Source organism: Phyllostomus discolor, chromosome 1, assembly GCF_004126475.2.
Source record: "Phyllostomus discolor isolate MPI-MPIP mPhyDis1 chromosome 1, mPhyDis1.pri.v3, whole genome shotgun sequence".
NCBI lineage: Eukaryota > Metazoa > Chordata > Mammalia > Chiroptera > Phyllostomidae > Phyllostomus > Phyllostomus discolor.
Window position 1 is genome coordinate 180,637,033 of NC_040903.2, and position 21,151 is coordinate 180,658,183.

The following is a 21,151-nucleotide window of genomic DNA, read 5'->3' on the forward strand; positions in this document are numbered from 1 at the left end:
TGATGCATACTCTATGAAGGCAGCCACAAAATCCTCATCAGCTTATTTTTATCAGAAAGAGAAGATTTGGCTACATTCTGGATCTTTCATTGTAAAAAAGTGAGTTAGACAATAGCATAGGCTGCTGTGAGGTTCACACGATGCATCCATTGTAAATGACCTTTTTGTGCTCCAGGGTTTTTTCCTATTTCATTCCAGAAATAAATTGAAGGTACAATTTTATTTATTCACAAAGTATGTAACTCACATAGGTCTTCAACAAATGTAACCATAATATGCTGAGAAAAACAGAAGTAACATCTTATATGTGTGTAGTTTATTCTAATTCCCATATAACAAGTGAAAAAGGAAAGAAAAACAAGCTATGTTCCAACAGAGATTTCTACTAGTCCACCTCTGGGTAATTTGCTGTTTTTAAAGAATTGAATGGCAAAATTATTAACTGTTTTTGCAACTGCTGCTTAAGAAAGTGTGTTTATCTCACATTCAGTATTTCAAAGGTAAGGTTTCAGCTTGAACAATATATGATTCTGGACTCAAAAGCCCACAAGCCCTTCCACATGTCTCCTGTTGGCTTTTTGGACCATACTAGAGAGCTATTACGGTCACATTGTTAATAAATCAAATTGTGATGGTAGAAAAAGCAAAGCTCTACAGAAATTTAATCATCTTCAAGAATAAACAACCTGTATTTTAAATGTGAGAAAAGAGTAACAATGGCCTGCATCTATAACTCATTTTTCTTCTTGAGAACTTCAGAGTCAAACCGATTCTTAACCATCAATACCTTATAAACAGTCCTTCATCTGGTTATTTATATTACTTTTCTTCTCAAGTTAGAAATTATAAACCTTGATCACTCATATTAATGTTTTTCTAGGTTAGAAACTAACCCACAGTTGCTCTTGAGATAATTTTAATGAAGGTATAGGGGAACAGTGTATTCATTTCCTAGGGCTGCCATAACAAATTTCCACAAACTGTATGGTTTAAAACAACAAAAATTTATTATCTCATGGTTTGAATATTGGAAGTCCATGTCGAGGTATTGCCAGGGTTGGCTGCTTCTGGAGTCTCTGGGGAAAAGAGTGTTCCATGCCTCTCTCGTGACTTCTGATGCTTGCTGGCTGTCCTTGGCACTCACGTTCCCTGGTTTACAGCTGTGTTTCTTCAGTCGCTGCCAAAATCAGCACACGGCCTTCCTTGTGTGTCTTTCTCTGTGCATTATCTCTGTTTTGAAAACAACACAATAATAACAAAACCAAAAACAGTCCACAGTAGGAAATATCGACATTGGAATAAAAATAGCAGAATGGTTAAATAACTTATTGCACATCTATGCAAAGAGCAGTTAAAAAAGGATGTATGATATAGAAAGTTCTCCAAGTCATTAAGTAAAATAGCAAGATACAGAAAAATGATCTGTGGTTTGATCTTATTTTTACATTAAAAATACAAATAAACACACATTCTACATGTGTATATAAACACATATTTGTATATCTTTGTACATATTCACCTACATTTACATAAATTAATGGTAAAAGTTTGAGAGGATAAGCTACAAATTACCCATCTAGTTACTTCTGAATGTGGGGGAAAATGAAGTTCTCTATTATTTGAACTTCATATGGTTAAGATACATTTGTATGTTATTTGTATAATTAAAAAATAACTTTTAAAACAAGGAAAATAAAGTGGAGAATAATATTGCTTAGTATTGATCACCCCCACCTGCATTCTTTTCCACGTCAACCTAGTTGATTAGCATATTTGAATAAAATCACTATCTAAAGGTGTCATAGAAATGACACAGAAGTTGCAGACAGCACCTAGGTTCAATTCTCAGCTCTGTCAAAGACTAGCTGTGTGAGAGGTGATCCTCAGATTCACCATCAGTTACATGACAATACTTGCCTCACTCTGTTGTGGTGAAAATTACTTAAGACAAAAGGAAACAATGTTTATAAAAGCTCTTATGGAGCCTCCCACTATTGTCACCTGCCATAGCTGGCAGCAAACACATTATGCAATAGAAGACCTTCCTATGTTTCAAAGGTTTTCTTTTTTTCCCCTTTGCTTTCTTTTTCTTTATCCATGAGTCTTACAGAGTAGAAGCAATGGTATTCAGCATCTTATTTATTTATGTTAAGTACATTATTTACAATAAGTACCTTATGTATTTACATTTCAACTAGCCCTGTGATTCCTCAATTATTTAACTTTGTTCTTCTCAGAACTGTTGGCCAATCCACACAGAGTTCAAGGAAAGGGATTCAGCCTGTTCAGTTGTTGAAGGCCCTGTAACTCACATCGTCTTCTCTGGAATTGTTCCTAAACCTATTTCGGCTCCTTGCCCCTAGTGCAACTCCTTGGAGAGACTGTGGGCCTGAATTTTAGGTGACATGGAGTCCTTGTTGTGACTCTGCCCTCTCCCCTACTTAATACTGCTGGCTTTCTTAATACCTTGGTGACACAGCCTGTGTGGGGTTAAGAACTAAAATTAAACACACTCTTCAACGTGCTTTGAAATCTGAGGAGTCCAGGGACCCACGAGATTCTTTGGTACCTACAACTTCCTCAAAGATCATGAAAACTATGAGAACCCTGTTAGAAATAAATGAATTTTAAGGTAAGTAAAACTTCCTTGAAGTTTTCTGATTTGAAGACTTAGCAATCTGAGTCCAAGGTGAAAACATGAAATTTGTTATTGTAATTCTCAGGGAGTAAAGAGATGCAAATAGAATTTTATGTTCAGCAGCATATTTTGGCTTCTTTAAATAATAGTCAGGCAGTATTTTCCTACTTGTAAAATGAAGGACAATTGAAATTACCTCTCTCTCTCTCAAAGGGTATAGGTTATTAGGGCAAACTGACAAAAGATAAACTCAAATGAACAAATATGTATGGAATGTCTATTAAGTATCAGCCACACACTGTATCAGGGACAGAATTTATACTCCAGAGGGAAGGACAGACCATTAAATGTGCAGTGGTCAGGTTGAAAGGAGCCATGAGAAGGGTCATTAAGTGTTGCTGTTGCAACATTTAGATGAGTGTCCCACCCATCTAGGAGGACAAGGATGGGGCTTTTCAGTTACAGAAGCTTTCCTAGAAAAAGAGATGCCTAAAGCAGAACCTGAAAAACGAATCAAAGGTAGCTGAAAAGGGAAGTGGAGTGAGATGCAGAAGAAGATTCTAGTCAGAAAGAACCCAGAAAGGATTTGAAGAACTAGAAGATACTGAGTGGGAAAGATGAGCAAATACAGATTATTAGAAAAGCTAAACAGCATAAACCAATAATCATAGATTCTGTAGGTGTCTAAGGTATTTGGGGGAAAAAAGGTGTTATTTTATGTGTGCTTCTTTGAGAAGATCATATCACATTGTACCTAAATAGTGGGCCTAAGTCCCTAGCAATGATCAGAGACACGACCTTCCTTCAATCAATTCAATTGTCAGCACTTTGGTAGCTCCTACATCATCTAGCACAGAGCCTTGCCTCTTGGTCTATATTGCGTAACTACTGCAGTTCCAGGTATTTGTTTCATTTGGTGACTTGTACTGATACTGTCCTCATTCTCACATGCTCTGTAAGTCATTGTTCTGCTTTTGATAGGAAGGGCATCACAAAGCTCAAGCTGCTTTAAAATATTTCCTCAAGAGTCTGCCATGTGGGCCCTTCTCTCCTGTCTGGTCTGATTACATAGGGTGGGACAAATGTAGGTTTACTGTTGTCATGAGTACATAAAACAGAGTTTATTTTTGTATCATTATTTATTAGTTATTTTATTATTTTCCATATAAACAATGAATGGTAAACCTACTTTTGCCCTACCCTGTACACCCATAATTTGAAGCAGTTTCTTGAGTTACACAATAAAGGTAGGAGCATTGTCCTCATATGTGTATCCTTAAAATGTGTGCAACTGGTACAGCCAGGCTTTTCACTGAGAATCTGAGAATAAGTAAGGTCATATTAAGTGTTTGCCGCTTGAATTATAACTTGATCCACCCCTGCCACTGACTTAATTGTTGGTCATATTTGTTGTTGTTCCCAAAAGGATGGCTTCCATCAGCTCACAGTCTGCTCTACAATAACCGTGAACTATAATAACCCACTACAATAATCATCCTGGCCCACTCCGTTCCTTTTCTCCTGCTCTGGCAACACAGTGTCTACCCACATGCTCTTCCTGGCCTCCAGGTAGCTTGAAGAAATCTTTCTGTTGCCTTGCTAATGATGCCGATCTCTCCTTATAGTGGTGGTGGTCTTACCAAGGTGCTGTCTTCTGACTCCTCCTATGCCTCCACCATTCAGGAGCTGGAACACTGTCAGTCTGAGTTGGGAGGAGGGGAGATCAGCCCTCTTCCCAGCTCTGAGCCACACCTTTCACCTGGAACCTAGAGCATCACTTCTCTGCCCAGTCACCAATCTTCCCTTTCAACCTCTCTCTTCAATTTCCAGTCTCCAGTGTCAACTCTCAGCTTCACTTCTTCAACTTTATGTCCTCTTCCCTTCCCCAAATAAAATCACAAAGAGTCTCAGAGATAAAGCTTGGAGTTAGCCAGCACAGAACAATATGGGATCACATTAAATCATCTAGCATCTGTGGTCAAGTTAACACATTGACAAGGTGAAGCATCTTAGTAGTTTTTCCCAAGAACAAAGGAATAATCTCCCCCGAAGGTGAATAAAAGAGTCTCTACTTCTGGGTATAAAAATAACCTGCAACTCTTAAATGACTACTTCCTTATTTATATTCATTCACCCAGATTTCAAAAATCTTAAGGCCCAGGCCCAGCTAGGGCATGTGGGCACAAAGGAAGTTTCCCATTAACCCAATAAATTGCCCATAGTTTTTCAGACTGGTAGAAGCACAGAACTCTTAAGACTAGTTAATGTCAATGTATGAAATAGCTGAAACCAGAAAACTCTGGGCAGTCCCCTGTGAATCTGGTAGAAAACAGGAAAGGCAGAAAGTGAGAGGAAAATCTTCCAAAAAGAGATTCTAGACATGAATTGTGTGGAAGACCAACTCAATTAAGCTGTAAATATTTTGTCTTTCTAAATCACCCATAAGTTAACATTATCAACAAACTCTGAAAAAATTGTCATTCATATGACTGACATAAGATAATAAATCTTAATAGAGTTCTCAGTCATAGATTGGAAAAATTAATAAACTCCCATCAGAAACCTGGGCAGGAGTTATGAACAGAAAATTAGCTAAAAAGGAAATGAAAACTTGAAAATGGTTAAAAGAATAGGCTGAAAGTTTCATTTGTCATTAACAAAAAAATATACAGTAAAACAATAGTTGCATGTCACTTCCTGCCAAGTGATGCTCATGAGGCCAGAATTTATTCTGTACATAATAGAAAGACATTGACAGATTTTTCTTCAGCAGGAAAGTAACATCATCTCAGCTCCCTCCATTTTTAAAAAGGCAGATTAGTCTACAGAGTATAGGATGGATTAAAGAAGCTGAGATAGCTTTCCATAATTGTAAAGGTGAGGGAACAGTTCCAGTAATGATCTTTGCAGGAATGTTGTTGGAGATCTAGCTTTGGAAAACCCCGAGGAAAGACTGAATTATACACTGACTTCTCCCATCCATTATACTCTCTCAGTAGACTTTGCTGCCTGATAAGTGATGCTAATGTACCATGAGATTCTGTATAAATTGGTATCACACAAGAACAGACCAGAACTCATTTTCCAAATAGAACAGGCATCCTTTTAAAGAAACATTATCTTTCCACAAAACTTAGGAGGCAGTAGCATCAAGAATTAGGGGATTTCCATTTACAGAAAGTGCTTTTCCCCCACTTTTTCTCAGTGACTGTGGCTCATGAAGAACAATTTTCTTAGCCTCCTTAAAACAGCCATGCCATCCATTTTTAATGGGCCTGCTTCACTGCAAAGATAGCCTACTGTAATGAGGCTTCCTTAGGTTTGGCTTTACTCCAAGCACCGAGTTTTCTGATACATACTTTTTGAAATACTGCAATCTTCTTAGAAGATGCCATTCCCTAAATGAACATAAATATTGTTTCCTACTTTCAAAGAAATAACTGAACAGCAATTCTGTTTACTTAGCAGTAACGCTGAGCAATCCTCCGCCCCTTTTCCTGCCGAGATTTCTTGTTTCCTTCCTATGCTTTAGCTGTGCTCCCCAGAGCTCACAAAGGACCGGGTGATGCAATGATGGCTTACTCCAACTGAGGCCTGCAGTAATCCAGACCATCAGCTGTACTCGAGTGACTACAGAGCTAATCAGCAGTTTTCATTGTTCATTGCTCTTACATGAAAGTATTTTTCAGAAGTTTTCCAGGCAAAACTCTAGGCATGGAAAACCAGAATGTTTGGGCTATAGTAACTCCCCCTTGCTTTTTTGTAGGTGGGTGCAGCAGGCCTTGCTGATCCCAGCTGTCTTTAACAGTGTTTTTCCTAGAAAGGAAAGGAAAAAAAGTTAATACTAATGACAGAGATTGGGGAAATCATGTGTGTTTCAAGATGTGTAGCATACGAGAATCAAGGAGCAGCATAAATATGGGAGAAAAAATTGGGAAACCTGGATTCTAGACTCAGGTTGGCCACTAACTAGACATGTGACCTCTGAAACCCTTTTACCCTCACAGGGTCTGACATTTTGCCTCTGTAATATGAGAAATTTGAATTAAGGGTAATTCCAGTTATGACCTTTTATGACTGTCTTCTATATTCCCAAATTCAGCATCTATGACTATATTTCTGTCATATGTTTGATAGTTGATCCAGGGGTCACTGTTGTGTCTCCCTTGTTCGAACCTCAAGCCCTCTTCGTGCCTACTAGCCCTCTCTCAGTTGCGTGTTGAGCATTGTTCAGCTTGAGCACCACAGTGGCAGACTCTGTGCAGATACCTCAGGCCCCCTGGGCAAGGGGTGACATTGTGCAGCCACCTTGGCTCTCTCACCACAGGCCGAGTGGGCAGAAGTGAAGGTCCTAGCAGGTTCCCTTGGTTCTCCCCTGAGAAAATGAAGAAGATCCTAGCTGAGGGGCCCAGGGAGGGTTTAGGGATTCTAGGAATCACAGGTGACCCAGAACAGTATGGGTTTGTCTTGTGTGGGTCCACTTCACTTATATGTAGATTTTTTCAGTAAATACAGTTTACTTATAGTTAAATCCATGTTATATTGGTTGAATTTGTGGATGTGAAGGGCCAAGTGCTGTTAAGTTTTGGGGGAGTCAAAAGTTATACATGGATCTTCAACTAAGCATGTGTGCATGCACATGTGTGTGCCCTTACCCCACATGTTATTCAAGGATCAATTGTATTAGGTGGGGGGTTGGAGAGAAAAGGGTGTAGGGGCATCAGAGTAAGGGGAGAACTCTAGGTTAATATTTCAAAATATTATCCCACTGTAATAATAATGACTCAATGTTTAATTCTTGATTTGTGGTACAAGACAGCAAAACTAAACATGTAAACTATTTTGACTTTTTCATTCCAAAGATGTAGCTGAGACAGGATATCATTTTTGAAAGTCCAATGTTGTCCATATGAATAGTGAACCTGGGGAGGGATGATGTTGCCTGGTGCTTCTATTTTCCTTTCTTTCCTTCTCTCTTTTTTCTGTTGTTTGATGCTTTTTCTTGCTTCTGTCATCCTGGTTTCTTCTGTTCCAGGGAGCAAACTAAGATCATTTCATTCATGTAAAAAGTCTTTGTCCTGTAGGAGTATTCAAATTTTAAAAGAAGGTGGTAGGGATAGCTCAATGTTTAACACACTTAAAGTGGAATTTAAGAAAATTGTAGGGGAAAGATTTTTTACCTTTTTCTCACTACATGAGGAACTTCTCCATGGTTCAGGGTAAAGGAATAGGCACTCTCTCCCCATTCCCTGAATGGCTGGGACATATCAGGTAAGGGAGGAACAACTCAAAGGAGCACCCACAGGCAGAGTGAGCTGATGTGTAAGTGTCCGCAAGGATGTGAGAGGCAGGACTGCAGGGCTGCTGTCGGAAGGAGCAAATTAGAGGCAGGCATGGAACCCAGCTGGTCCACTGGACCGCTAGGACAGGTTGAGAGGGATGGAAGGGGCAGAGGGTTTCCCAGATGTGGTCTGCAACAGGGAACAGGAAAGGAGATTTGCTTTATGTAGTGCTTGGTGTGTGCTGCGGGCTTAAAGACACTGAGCCAGACTGGTTAGAGGCCATGACGATATGATGAGGGAAATTACTCTCTTTAGTGTTTTTGGAAAGTCCCTACCATGCAAATGTGCTACTTCTTGCATTTTGAAATATAGTCAGAATTTATTTTCAGAAGTTATTGAAATATTTGGCATGCTCCTGAAGTACCAAGCCAAGATCATCTTAATATAGTGGCTTTTGGATATATCTTCTTATGAACTATAACCTCAGTACAAAAGGTATAAAAAGTCTGTCTTAGCCTATTTGGGATGCTATAACAAAAGTACCATAGACTGGGTGGCTTCTAAATGACAGAAATTTATTCTCACAATTTTGTATTCTGGGAAGTCTGAGATGGAGACACTGGCAGATTCAATGTCTGATGAGGGTCCTCTTCCTGGTTCGTAGATGGCCGTCTTCTTGCTGTGTCCTCATGTGGCACCAGGGGAAAGGGAGCTTGGCTAGCCCTGTTTTATAAGGGCACTGTTCCCATTCACGAGGGTTCCACTTTCATGATCTAATCGCCTACCAAAGGCCCCACTTCCTACTACTATTGGGAGTTAAGATCTCAACATATGGATTTTAGGGAGATAAAAACATTCAGTCTATAACACAGTCTTACCTCTAATATGTTTCAACATAGTGGAATCCTTCCATTCCACCTTTGGCCCAGCAAAGGAGGCTGGGGTTAATGCAAAAGCAATCGCCTAGAACAGGGGTGTCAAATTCATTTTCACGGGGGCCACATCAGTCTTGCGGTTGCCTTCAAAGGGCTGAATGTACTCCTTAACAGTTAAGGAGTAGTTACATTTACACAGTCCTAAAATTATTTTGGCCCTTTGAGGCTGATGTGGCTCCTGGTGAAAATGAGTTTGACATCCCTGGCCTAGAATATTCTCAGGCACCTGCTGTCTAGCCTGTTGTGCCCACAGTTGATTCAGTGTCTCCTTGTTAGGCTGAGCTTGCCTTCATCGCTTCTGCCTCTGCTTGGCCAACCCTCCAGAAGGTGAGTTGTTTGTGATTCTGAACTTTGGCACTATGTCCTCTGTCTTCCTGATTGCAAGCCTCTGCTCTTGGCCAGATTCTGGATGCATGTGCCAACCCCTAGGGCCTCACTTGGGTATATTATTGCTCAGACAAGAGGGCTTCACTTAAGGTTATTAGGGTGGGGAGTCAGGAGTAGGAGTAGAACCCAAATATAGACATTTAAGCTAAACCTAATACTCTCTACTTGTCTTTATTTATTGAAAAAGATACTATAAAAATAGAAATAGACTCATAGATACAGAGAACAGACCGATGGTTGCCAGAGTGAACGGAAGTTGGGGGCTGAGTGAAAAAGGTGAAGGGATTAAGAAGTTCAAATTGGTAGTTCCAAAATAGTCACAGGGATGTAAAAGCACAGCATAAGGAATACAGTCAATAATACTGTAATAACTATATATGGTGCCAAATGCATACTTAAAAAGTGTATGATTGTCTAGCCACTATGCTGATACCTGAAACTACTACAAAATAATGTTAAATGTAAACTAAAATTGGAAAATAAAATTAAAAAAGAAATTGATACTATATTTGGATACTAAACATAACTTTATACTTTTTAGTTTTTATAGTTTTTTGATAACTTTTTAATTTTAATTGTTGTTCAAGTACAGTTTTCTTTTACTCCCATCCCAGCCCACCCCCCAGTGCTCCCCACCTCCCTCCCACTTCCACCCCCCACCCCAGTTTTTGTCCATGTGTAGTTTTTATAGTTTGTTTGTAGCCTTACCATCACTGATTGGTTAGTTAATTAAAATAAGAGAAATGATTTCCTATGCTTCCATTTTCCTAGGTGACAAACCAGCAGAACACAGTTTTAGAATTAGATGCTTCTTAAGAAACTAGCAAAAGGGGTCATTGGCTGAAGGTTAACACAGCTTAACACAGCTTGCTTGGAAGCCCTTCCTGAGGTGAAGTGACGTCACGATGAGTCAACTTCAGACCAGAGAGGAAACTGATGCACCAAAACAAATACACACACACTATTGCTAGCTTTGGATTTTGGGAAAATGACGGGAGCAAATAAGACAGCCAACACTTAAGAATTCCTAGTAGGGCGGTCCTTTCTAAGAGCATTTCCAAACAGAGGTTAATCAGAAAGTTTCACAGACACAGCCCAGTCTTGCAGAGAGCAATCTTACCTTACCCAGTGCTACTCAAGAGCAAAAGGTCGATTATCACAATGGCCAGAGCCTGGGTTTTGGAGCCAGAAAGGCCTGAGTTGGAATCCTGGCTCTTCCATTTACCAACTGTGTGCTCCTGTGTGAGATGACCAAATCTTTCTCAGCTTTTCTTCAACCATAAAGCAGGGGTAGTAACACTCATCTGAGAGGTATTGTGACGATGAAAGACAATGCAGAGAAATGTCTCGGTCATTCAACACTTGCTCTTAATTCAGTGAAGGAAGATTATATCCTAGTCACCCTCACAGCTGGCAGGCTCTTTATCTAGTTATGACAGACAACACACGTGTATTCCTGGATTCGAAGGCCCAGCTCAGGATGGTCTGTGATTGCCAATGTGTTTCACAAAGGCCCGTTTCCAGGCTTCCCTTATTTTTGCCAAGTATGTAGAGATAAATGCTAATGGAAGCTGTCACTTGTCACATTCCCAGAAGCCAGGCATCTCCCTAATCTCGCTGTTTCTCTCCACACAGGGCTATCAGGGAAGGCAAATCAAGAGTCAGATCACAAGGAACTGCCACTTTGGCATCACTCCTTTGCTTACTCACAGAGAGGTGTCAGATGCTCCAAGGTAGCTTAGAGGAACAGGCTGGAGAAGCCGAGATATTTTCATAGTAAAAGATACTTTTACACATCAATTTGAAACAAAGGCTATGTTCGTATGATAAATATTACTCTTTCCATGTGACTATAGCCAGAATCAATTACAGTTTTAATCCGCAATGCTATAGTATGAACAAATAGGGATCCTGGGTCTTTTAAAATTCATCTCAATAAAATTTATAGAACTTCTGGGTGTTATTGCATGGACTCTCACTTCCTTACTACAAGAGTGTTCATTTCCTTATTTCATTACCAACTTATTTCAAAATATGAGTTTACCTCCCACTAGTGACTATCAGAATGGCAGCGATTTCATAAGGTCATGAGGTTGGATTTCACTCTGTCTCTTCCACTGTCTTCCAAGTCAATCACGTGGAATGGTTTGTTCATTCAGTGCTTCTACTGCCTCAAAACAAGCCACAGAGAATATTAGATTCACCACCACCACAGACATTATCATTATTGAATAGCATTTATTATAATTTCATCACTGCACAGTGCCAATGCAAGGCGGATAGGCAGAATAATTGCCCATGAGGAAAGACTGTTTAACACACAGGTTAAGACCCCTCCAGACCCCTGTGAAATACCATAACAGGACCTTGATAGAATGTTAATTTGCAAGAAAGGCAAACTATATAAATAAAGGGGCAGGAGAGTTGGTATTATTCTAAAAGCTATTTAATTACAGAATGTATATTGCTATCTCCTTACTGGTAAGGTCTTAAAAAAGGAAAGTGGGAAGTAGCATACTATAATTCAGTGATTTCTAGATATCTGTTTTTTTATTAATTAAATTTAAAAACAAAAATTGGAGGGATTAATATAAGATTGCTAACTTTTCTGCAAATTGTCAAGTAAGGAAATTAAAAAAGAGATTTACTATACATGTTTGCAATAATTCCATGAAGAAAGACATTTGAATACCAAAATTCAAAGGTGAATATAATTTCAGAATGAAGAATGGTCTTTCAAATTGAATAATAGTGGCTAACATTAATCAAACACATATATGAGGTGCTGTTCTAAGCCATTTGAATATACTATTTTGCTCATACAATCTTGTAAGATGGATACTGTTATCATTCCCGTTTTACAGATGAGGACATTAGTGTACAAAGAAGTAATGTGTCTAATGTAACACAGTTAGTAATGGTAGTGTTTGGATTCATTTCTCCAGAGTCTATGGTTTTCAAAACTATGTGCTTAGCCCTACTAAGGCCTTACATATATTTAATTTCACTTATAAAAATGGTTACACAATGTATTTTTAAAATTTTGACAGCAGTAGGTAAAAACCTGGTCATAGACATGCACTAGTTTGAACACCAGGGTATCTCTAGAAGAAGGGACCAGAGGCAGTTGGTGAGAGAATCTGGAGTAGACTTGGGCCTTAGCTTCATGAGGGGCCTCAAATTCAGACTTGGATGTTGTCTTCAAACATTTTTATACACATACACAAAAGAGACAACAATTGATTTAAAAGACAACCAAAGAAGCTGTTCACCACGCTTCTTTCTACTTGCATGTTGTTATTAGACATACTACCTACAGCACACTATGAATTGATATTTTCCAAAGTAAATATTGTAATTACCTTGTGAAAAGCATCATTTTCCTGGCATTGAAACTATATTGTGGGAAAGAGAGTGCTTATTTCCCATCTTCATTGTTTCTGTACGGAACATGCACATCCATGTCCTTTACAGAAAGGGTAGGCTTGTCAGGATCCCTTTCATCTTTTGCTGCGCCCCTCGCCCCCACCCTCCAACTCTCTCCTCCTCCAGGGAAGTAAAATAACCTATGTGATTGATGAATCAGCTTTGCTCTCTGACATTTGGGTTTATCTTTCAGATCCAATCTGTCTCCAAAATGCCCACTTCCTCTCTGCTCTTCCCTGTGGTTTTCCTACTGAGACAGCTCTGCCCCTAAGGAGAGGCCTGCTACTTTGGAGCTGGGGTGAATTCACTTCAGGAGGGTGCTGTTATAAGCCCCTATGGCTTCATATCTAAAGTCACATTATCCAATTGGCTTTTTCTGTTATAAAATTAACAGCTTTTCTATCCCCAGTGTTTTATTCCTTACTTTGTTGCAGATTTTGGAAGGGAAGAAAAGAGCTGTTAAAAGCCTCTGAAATTGAAAACTATATGGCCTCATACAATTGCAAGGTGGAACTACATCTAAGCTAAAAACCTTTACAGAGTAATCATTCTTAACATTACATTTTTCCTCTGCACTCACTATTAAGAAAATCACTGGGCCACAAGCCTTTGGCATGAGTGATCTCATTTAATTCTTATATCTGTCCTATGAGATGGGCACTACTGATGCTGCCATTTTACTAATTAGAAACCTGAAACTTGGAGAGGTTAAACGATATGCCCAATGGTACAGAATGATTCAGCAGCAGAGTCCCAAGGAGGGGTAAACAGGATAGATCCCGTCCCAGCCCTGTGCAAAGATGGACAATAAACAACCAATCAAAGGTATAATTGCTGACAGCTGTGAAGAGTGCCTTGCCAGGTGCTCAGAACACATAACCTCTGATTGAGGGGTGAAGGAAAGCATTCTTTCCTGGCAAGGTGACATTCAGTTGTGAACCTCCACAGTGTGTGGAAGTGAGCAAGGCAAAGGGATGGGTGCATGGGTGGGATGGGAGTAAGGATGAGGAGTGGGCATTATTTCGGGAAGAGGGTACAACAGCTGGAAGGGTCTGAAGTAAGAAGGGGTATGGTGGTCTACAGAACTAAAAAAAGGTTTCTGCAAAGCAGGCGAGGGAAGCGGTGGTACTGATGAGGTTAGAAAGCCAGGCTGGGGTCTTGTGTAGGCTTTGCAGGCCATGCTAAGGATTTTGGATCTTCTCTCAGGAGCAATGTGATGCCACTGAAAAGTGCAAATGAAGGGAATGACAATTGTGCCCATTTCTCTCTGTAGCATCTCCTGTTTCTAATCACTGAATTCTGACCACATAAAATTTCTATTAGGTGCTAATCTCTTTTTAACACCTTGTGCTTTTGATCAGCTACTCATCTCCCTCTTAATAGAAGGGAGTGTGTATAAAGCCTGTTCCAATAGTTCTGAGCCTTGCGTGCTCCTTGGAATTACCTGGAAAACTTTAAAACATTCTAATGTAAGGCTTTATTCAAGACCAATTAAGTCAGAATCTCTAAGCATGAGACTTAAACATCCATATTTTTTAGACACAGCAGCCTCTGCACTTCAGTTTAACAAACACTTATTAAATCTTCATAGATTCTAAACCCAGGTACTGTGTTAGATGCCCTGTATACAAAGATGAGTAAGTGCACACAGATTTAGCAGTTGTGAACCATTCAGAAGTTGTAGCTTCTGCAGCTGCTGCAAAAGGCAAGTGAGTCTGGGGTGGGCCCAGGAGGCAATGGAAAGAATTTCTGAAGTAAAAGTCAATGAAAATAATAAATCATGTGGTTGCATATCCACAGTGTCTTACCTGGTCTTTTCACTGAATCACCACTTGGAAGGAAACTGTATAAATCAGGAACTCCAAACTAGGAAAAGTGGGTGCTCATTCTCCTGGTGCCCTGTGTGAGCAGCCGCCGGTGAGCAGTTGAGACAGACTCCTGCTTGGACAACTCTCTCTGCCCTTGCCTGGGAGACTTGGCCAGAGGAAGGAGGCAACACATCCATTTATTCACTCATTCAAACATTTATTGGGCACCTACTTTATGGTGGGCAGTGTGCTAGGCATTATGGCCACAAAGATCATCCACATTTTCTAAATTCCAGCTGTCCACAGAAGACAAGGGATCCAATCCGATTTTTAGTTTACTTATTGAATCAGAATAAAAATGCCTTCTGAGTATATTTCAAAAGACTGACCAGTGGGTAAAAATAGATAATGATATTCAGGTGCTTTGGACAATAGAGAATCTATGATGGCTCAAGAGAAAATTCTATATCTTGAAATCATGAAACCTTCAAGTTTTGCTATTTATGCTACTGATTCTGAAACACATTTTCAGAGAACAGCAGCAATTTTTTTCCACTGTTCTATGTATCTTCTAGCATTGTGTCAGGCACAAAAGAGTCATTTAGCAAATGCTATTTTGGTTATGATTAAATGACTCTTGCCAAGCTAGAAAGGATACTTTTTTGAACAAAGTTTTTTAAAAAGGACATTTCTGTGTTAAAACATATCAAGTGTTTTGAAAGTAAAGTTTTGAAAGTTTGAAAAGATTATAGAATCCTGTCTTAATTGTAGAGCTCTGAGGGTAGTGTACGTTTATGATGACCTGTAGGAGCTTGAAATTCTAAGATTTCAACCAGAATAAGATAGGAAGGCATCTTTGTTTAGTGAATATCCAAGTTTTCACTGAATTGCTTAAAGTGCTTCTCTTACTTGGCTCCACTTCGAGAAAAAAATGAATAAAAATAAAGATATATTTTATAGCTTTAGAGAATTTTAGAGTTGAGGGGAGGGAGGGAGGATCCAGAAGATCACTCAGAATGACCTAGAGAGCTTTTCCAGAAATGGACCTGCCAGGCCTCAGCTGGGGTGGTCTGGAGGATTGGGCCTGGGCACGAAGGGTTTTAAATTCTCCAAAGGCTCTGATGCCTGTTCTAGTTCAGAACCACTGATCCAGTCCAGTCACTCTATTTCACAGATGAAGAAACAAGACCCAGGGATCTGAAGTGAACTATTCAAAGTCTCACAGCTAGCAGCAAAACTTAATATTGCCCTTTCTATTACATCACACCGATATCCATGTTTTTGCTAATATTACCATGGCTTCAATCCCTTTGACACAGTCTTTGCACTCTAACTAACTTAAAAAATATTTCTCTTGGATGTTGTATAAGAGGGAAGCTTAGCTCTGCATGGACCAGTATGCCTGATCACCAGCAGCAATTAGCAAGTAGGATAATAATGCCTCAAACAATCATTTAAATAAAAGGTAGGGTTACATTGGTGTGGTCTCTTAAGATACGGAATCAAAAGGAAACTGAAAAATCATTCACTTGGTTTAAAAAGCAGAACTATATTTATCATAATATAGTCTTTTTTTGTTCTACTCTGACTTTTGAAATAAAATATACTTAAAGTAGTGTGTGGCTCAGTTGGGAATCATCCATAAACTGAAAGGTTACAGGTTTGATTCTGGTCAGGGCACATGCCTGGGTTATGGGTTCTGTCCCTGGTAGGGGTGTATAGGAGAGGCAACTGATTGATGTATCTCTCTCACATTAATGTTTCTCTCTCTCAAATCAATAAGCATGTCCTCAGGTATGGATAAAAAATAGAATTGTGTGTTGAGATTACATTGAAACTTTCATTTAGAATATAATAGTCTGAGTATAGTTACCTTCTCCCCTGAACTGCTCCTAAAATTTTAAGGTACTTTTCCTTCCATCTCAATTTTAAGTATGATCAGAAACTCGTATTTAATCAAACTAAATACATACTAAATGGAAAGTTGTGTCACAGTTTGGAATTCATACATTCTCACTTATATCTGCTTTGCAATACTCAAGAGATTAGTGTGCATAGTGCTATTTATTCTAATATTAATTATATGCAAGTCCCAGTGGAATTGCGAGTATGTTTGTTTCAACAGCTCCAAAGCTTTAAATTATAAAGTGAATGCCCTGGCTTGGTAGCTCAGTTGGTTAGAACATCATCCCAAAACGCCAAAGTTGTGGGTTCAACCTGGTCAGGGCACATACAGGAATCAACCAATGAATGCATAAATAAGTGGAACAACAAATTGACCTATCTTTCTCTCTCTCCCTCTCTCTAAAATGAAAAAACAAGTATAAGGTGAGCAATCTGTTTTTATGTTCTTCTTCTCTGCTCTTTCTAAAATTGCAAATTGCCCAGCTAACTTAACCCATGAGTAAGTTGAAAAAGAGGCAGTGTGGGTGGAGGTCTTAGTACATGAGAGAGAGAGAGAGAGAGAGAGTGTGTGTGATGAAAGGAGAAGAGAAAAAGCAAGAGAAGGGAGTTCTGTTGAACTACTGTGGACAACCAGTTACCTTACTAACACTTCCAAATTTTCATTCGGTAGCAAATCCCTTACTTTTTCCTGTCCTATGCAGCTAGCTCGCCTTTTATTTCCTAGAAAATATTATACCAGTAATATTACATTAATTATTACTAGTACCATAAGAAGCATTAGATACCAAGTGAGAACAGGCCAAATTTCCAGAAGCTCAAACCTTAGGAAAAACAAACTCCTGCTGTGAAGGTATCCATGATTGCCTCTTCAAAATGTGACCCTTTCTAGACTTGGATACAATTTTGCTTATGTCCTCCTAATCCCACATGTCATCTTTGTACTTTCTACTTTGTACCCTTAATCCTACAGTGCAATGTAAATGTGCTGCGGCTGGTGCTTTTAAATGTCTGCTTTTCCCATAACTCCTAATGATCTGGTTCCCTGTGCATAGTAGGCACTCACAAAGGAGTGCCAGAAGACTGATTAACCCAAGGGGAGGGGCGTCACAACTTGATAAAGGATGTGGCATAAAATATTAATGCAGGCTTCAATGTACTCAGTTTCATTAAAGAACTATTCTCACATTACATAGTAATTAGACAGATGCTTCAAGAGGGAACAGGTTTCTTTCAACTGGTATGGCATGTCATAGGACTTTGAAAAGAGATACACCTAATGATTTAGAAAGCTCTTGGGAGAAGTTCCCAACCTCTCTAGGAATGCTAAAAATAGGAAAGGTGAAGGCCACAGTGAAAATGTTTATGGAGGCTCTCTTCATCTGCAACTTCTGATATAATAACATTCCAATGTGACAACCTCTCAGAGACAATATAACCTGGTTCCAAGTATCAACAACTTGAGCTTCTCTACCTCTGTGGTTCTCAGAGTGTGGTTCTGAACCAACAACAAATAGTTCCTGTTGCTTGGGAACAGGCTAGAAATGTGAAATGCCACTCTCTGGGACCTACTGAGTCAGGAACTCTGAGGTGGAGCCTAGCAGTCTATTTTAATTTTAATTAATTAATTTATTTTTAATTGTCGTTCAATTGCAGTTGTCCCCATTTTCCCCCATTACTCTCCCCTGCCCTACCCACCCCCACCTCTCACATTCAGCCCTCTCCTCCACCCTGTTTTCTTTGTCCATAAGTCCTTTATACAGGTTCCTTGACAACTCTTCCCCTTCTTTGCCCTGTTATCCTCCTTCCACCTTCTCTCTTCTTATTGTCAGTTTGTTCTTTATTTCCATGTCTCTGGTTATATTTTGCTTGCTTGTTTGTTTTGCTGATTAGGTTACCCTTATAGGTGAGATCACATGGTATTTGTCTTTCACCAGCTGGCTTATTTCACTTAGCATAGTACTCTCCCATTCTATCCATGCTGTTGTGAAGAGTAGGAATTCCTTCTTCCTCTCTGCTGCATAGAATTCCATTGTGTAAATGTACCACAATTTTTTGATGCACTCATTTGCTGATGGGCTCTTAGGCTGTTTCCACCACTTGGCTATTGTAAATTTTGCTACTATGAACATTAGGGTGCATAGGTTCTTTTGAATTGGTGTTTCAGGATTCTTGCGGTATAATCCCAACAGTGGAATTGCTGGGTCAAAAGGCAGTTCCATTTTTAGTTTTTTGAAGAAATTCCATAGACAGAGGACACAAATAAAATCAGAAATGAAAGAGGAGAGATTACAACTGACAAGACAGAAATATAAAGGATTGTAAGAATTTACTACGAAGAACTATATGCCAAGAAATTTAAAAAACCTAGGTGAAATGGACAAATTTCTAGAAAAATTAATCATCCAAAACTGAATCAAGAAGAAGCAGAAAGCCTGAAAAGGCCAATAACAGCTAGTGAAATTGAAGCAGCAATCAGAAAATTCCCAACACACAGAAGGCCTGACCCTGATGGTTACACAGGAGAATTTTACAAAACATTTAAGGAAGAGCTAACCCCTATCCTTCTCAGACTATTCCAAAGAATCCAAGAAGAGGGAAGTGTTCCAAACTCTTTTTATGAGGCCAGAATCATCCTAATCCCAAAATCAGATAAAGAAAACCACAGGCCAATATTGCTGATGAACATAGACGCTAAAATCCTCAAGAAAATATCGGAAGGTCAGATGCAGCCATACATTAAAAAGATCATATACCATGATCAAGTGGGATTTACGCCAGGGGTGCAAGGATGGTACAATATTCACAAATCAATAAAGGTAATATATCACATAAACAATAGGAAAGACAAAAATCACATCATCATATCATTAGATGAGGAAAAAGCATTTAATAAGGTACAGCATCCATTTATGATACAAACACTCAGAAAAGTAGGAATAGAGGGAGTATTCCTCAACATAATAAAGGCCATATATGAGAGACCTGCAGCCAACTTCATACTCAACGGGCAAAAACTAAAAGCTTTCTCACTAAGATCAGGAACTAGCAGACTATTTTCAAATGAGCCCCCACTGGGTGATTCTGCCTCAGGCTACAGTGTGCTGCAGGCCAACCCTCCCAGTTGCTGCTTACTGCTGGCTCAGATGACTTGGGCCTTGGGCTCTAGAAAGTGGAGGAAACGAATGTTTGTGGTGAGGGGTATGCAGCTCACTCTCCTTTTTTGTCCTGTTAAAATAAAAATATCCTGAAAATCTCTCCACGAAAATAACACTTAGGCTATCAATTCTAATCTTAATAGGGATTTGCCAGTTCAGCTGAGAGCCAGAATAGTGCTTAGTTAGACACTGTGACTTGACCTGCATGCACTGGGCAGAGTCAGCCTGAGCTGACATTTATCTTTTGTGATGGCCATGAAGGAGGAGTACCATGAGATAATCAATAGTGTAGGACCTCTTTTAAGAATATGTTTAATTTATATAACAAAAATATCAGAGTTTCAAAAGGCCTCAGGAAATGATTATTTTTCTGATCTCCTTATTTTACAGAGGTCTCATAGCCAGTTAGCGATAGAGCTTGGACCACAAACCAAGCTGTTACCATTCACAGAAGAGTCCTCATTCTAGGGATTCTAATAGTTTCTACAGTAAGACATACCTTACATTGCTCAGCACTTACGTTTCAACATTTTCCTTACGTGCAATGGATGGCAGGCCTAAATTGTGGGTACATCCAAAAACCAAGATGATATCCTCCCTCAAGGAATTCAGTCTGATGGTTCACAGCCATCTTTATATTCAAGTTCTAGTTGAATACTTAATTGAGACAGGATAGTAAGAAATGAGGCAAATTCCTTGGCAAGTGGGATGGGGAAACAGACAGATAGCTGATTCAAACTGGTCTCTTCCAGCACCCTGACTCAGCTGCTTCCCTTTCCTCTGCAAGACCACTCCCAAAGTCAAAAGCAGCACAACCAGACAAAGCAATGCCATGGCTGGCGTTAGGACCACAGGCAATGACCAATGACCCCCTGCCCTAGTGCCAACCAATCACTAGAGACCATGACCCTGGTCCTATATGCTCATTTTGATGTATTAAAGGACACACCTGGAAAGCTGATGAATATTCTGCTGAGATCCTTCCTTGAGACCTCTCCTAAAATTCCTGCCTAAAATTTCTGAAAAAAAAAAAAAAACCCCAAAAAACCCAGGTAAAAACTCTAAGAAAAATGACCCAGTGCACACGCATGTACTCTTTCCTGCACCCACTCCTTCTCTCTTCAGGTGTGTATCTTTACTTTATTTTTCCTAAGGTCCTAGGGTTCCCACGAGACTTGCAACGAGGGGAGAAGTGGGCAGTGGTAACTTGTCCTGGGCTAACCCCTTGCAACTGTCTCCAAAGGACCTTCTTTTGCCTCTGTATTTCCCGAGTCTACACAGCCTAGCTGTCTCACTTTCTTTCTAAAAGGCCAAGGCAGCAATCTGAGCAGCCTGCTTGATTCTCCTTTTCAGTGTACTTTTACTTTTCTTGCTAAATAAACTTCCTTTTGCGCTAGAGTCCCTGGCTCTGATTTCTTTTTTTGCCAAACTCAAGAATCAAGGTCCAACATCACTGGCAGCACTAATTATACGCATTCATTTTATTATCAGAAGATTCCAGAAAGTTCTCTAAAAATCTATCATATTGCTAAAGAACCAAATTCAGCCAGGTAAATTGGAAGATCTATTTGGCTTAATTAAGCTACTCATGAACCAGATAGTATTCCATCCAGCA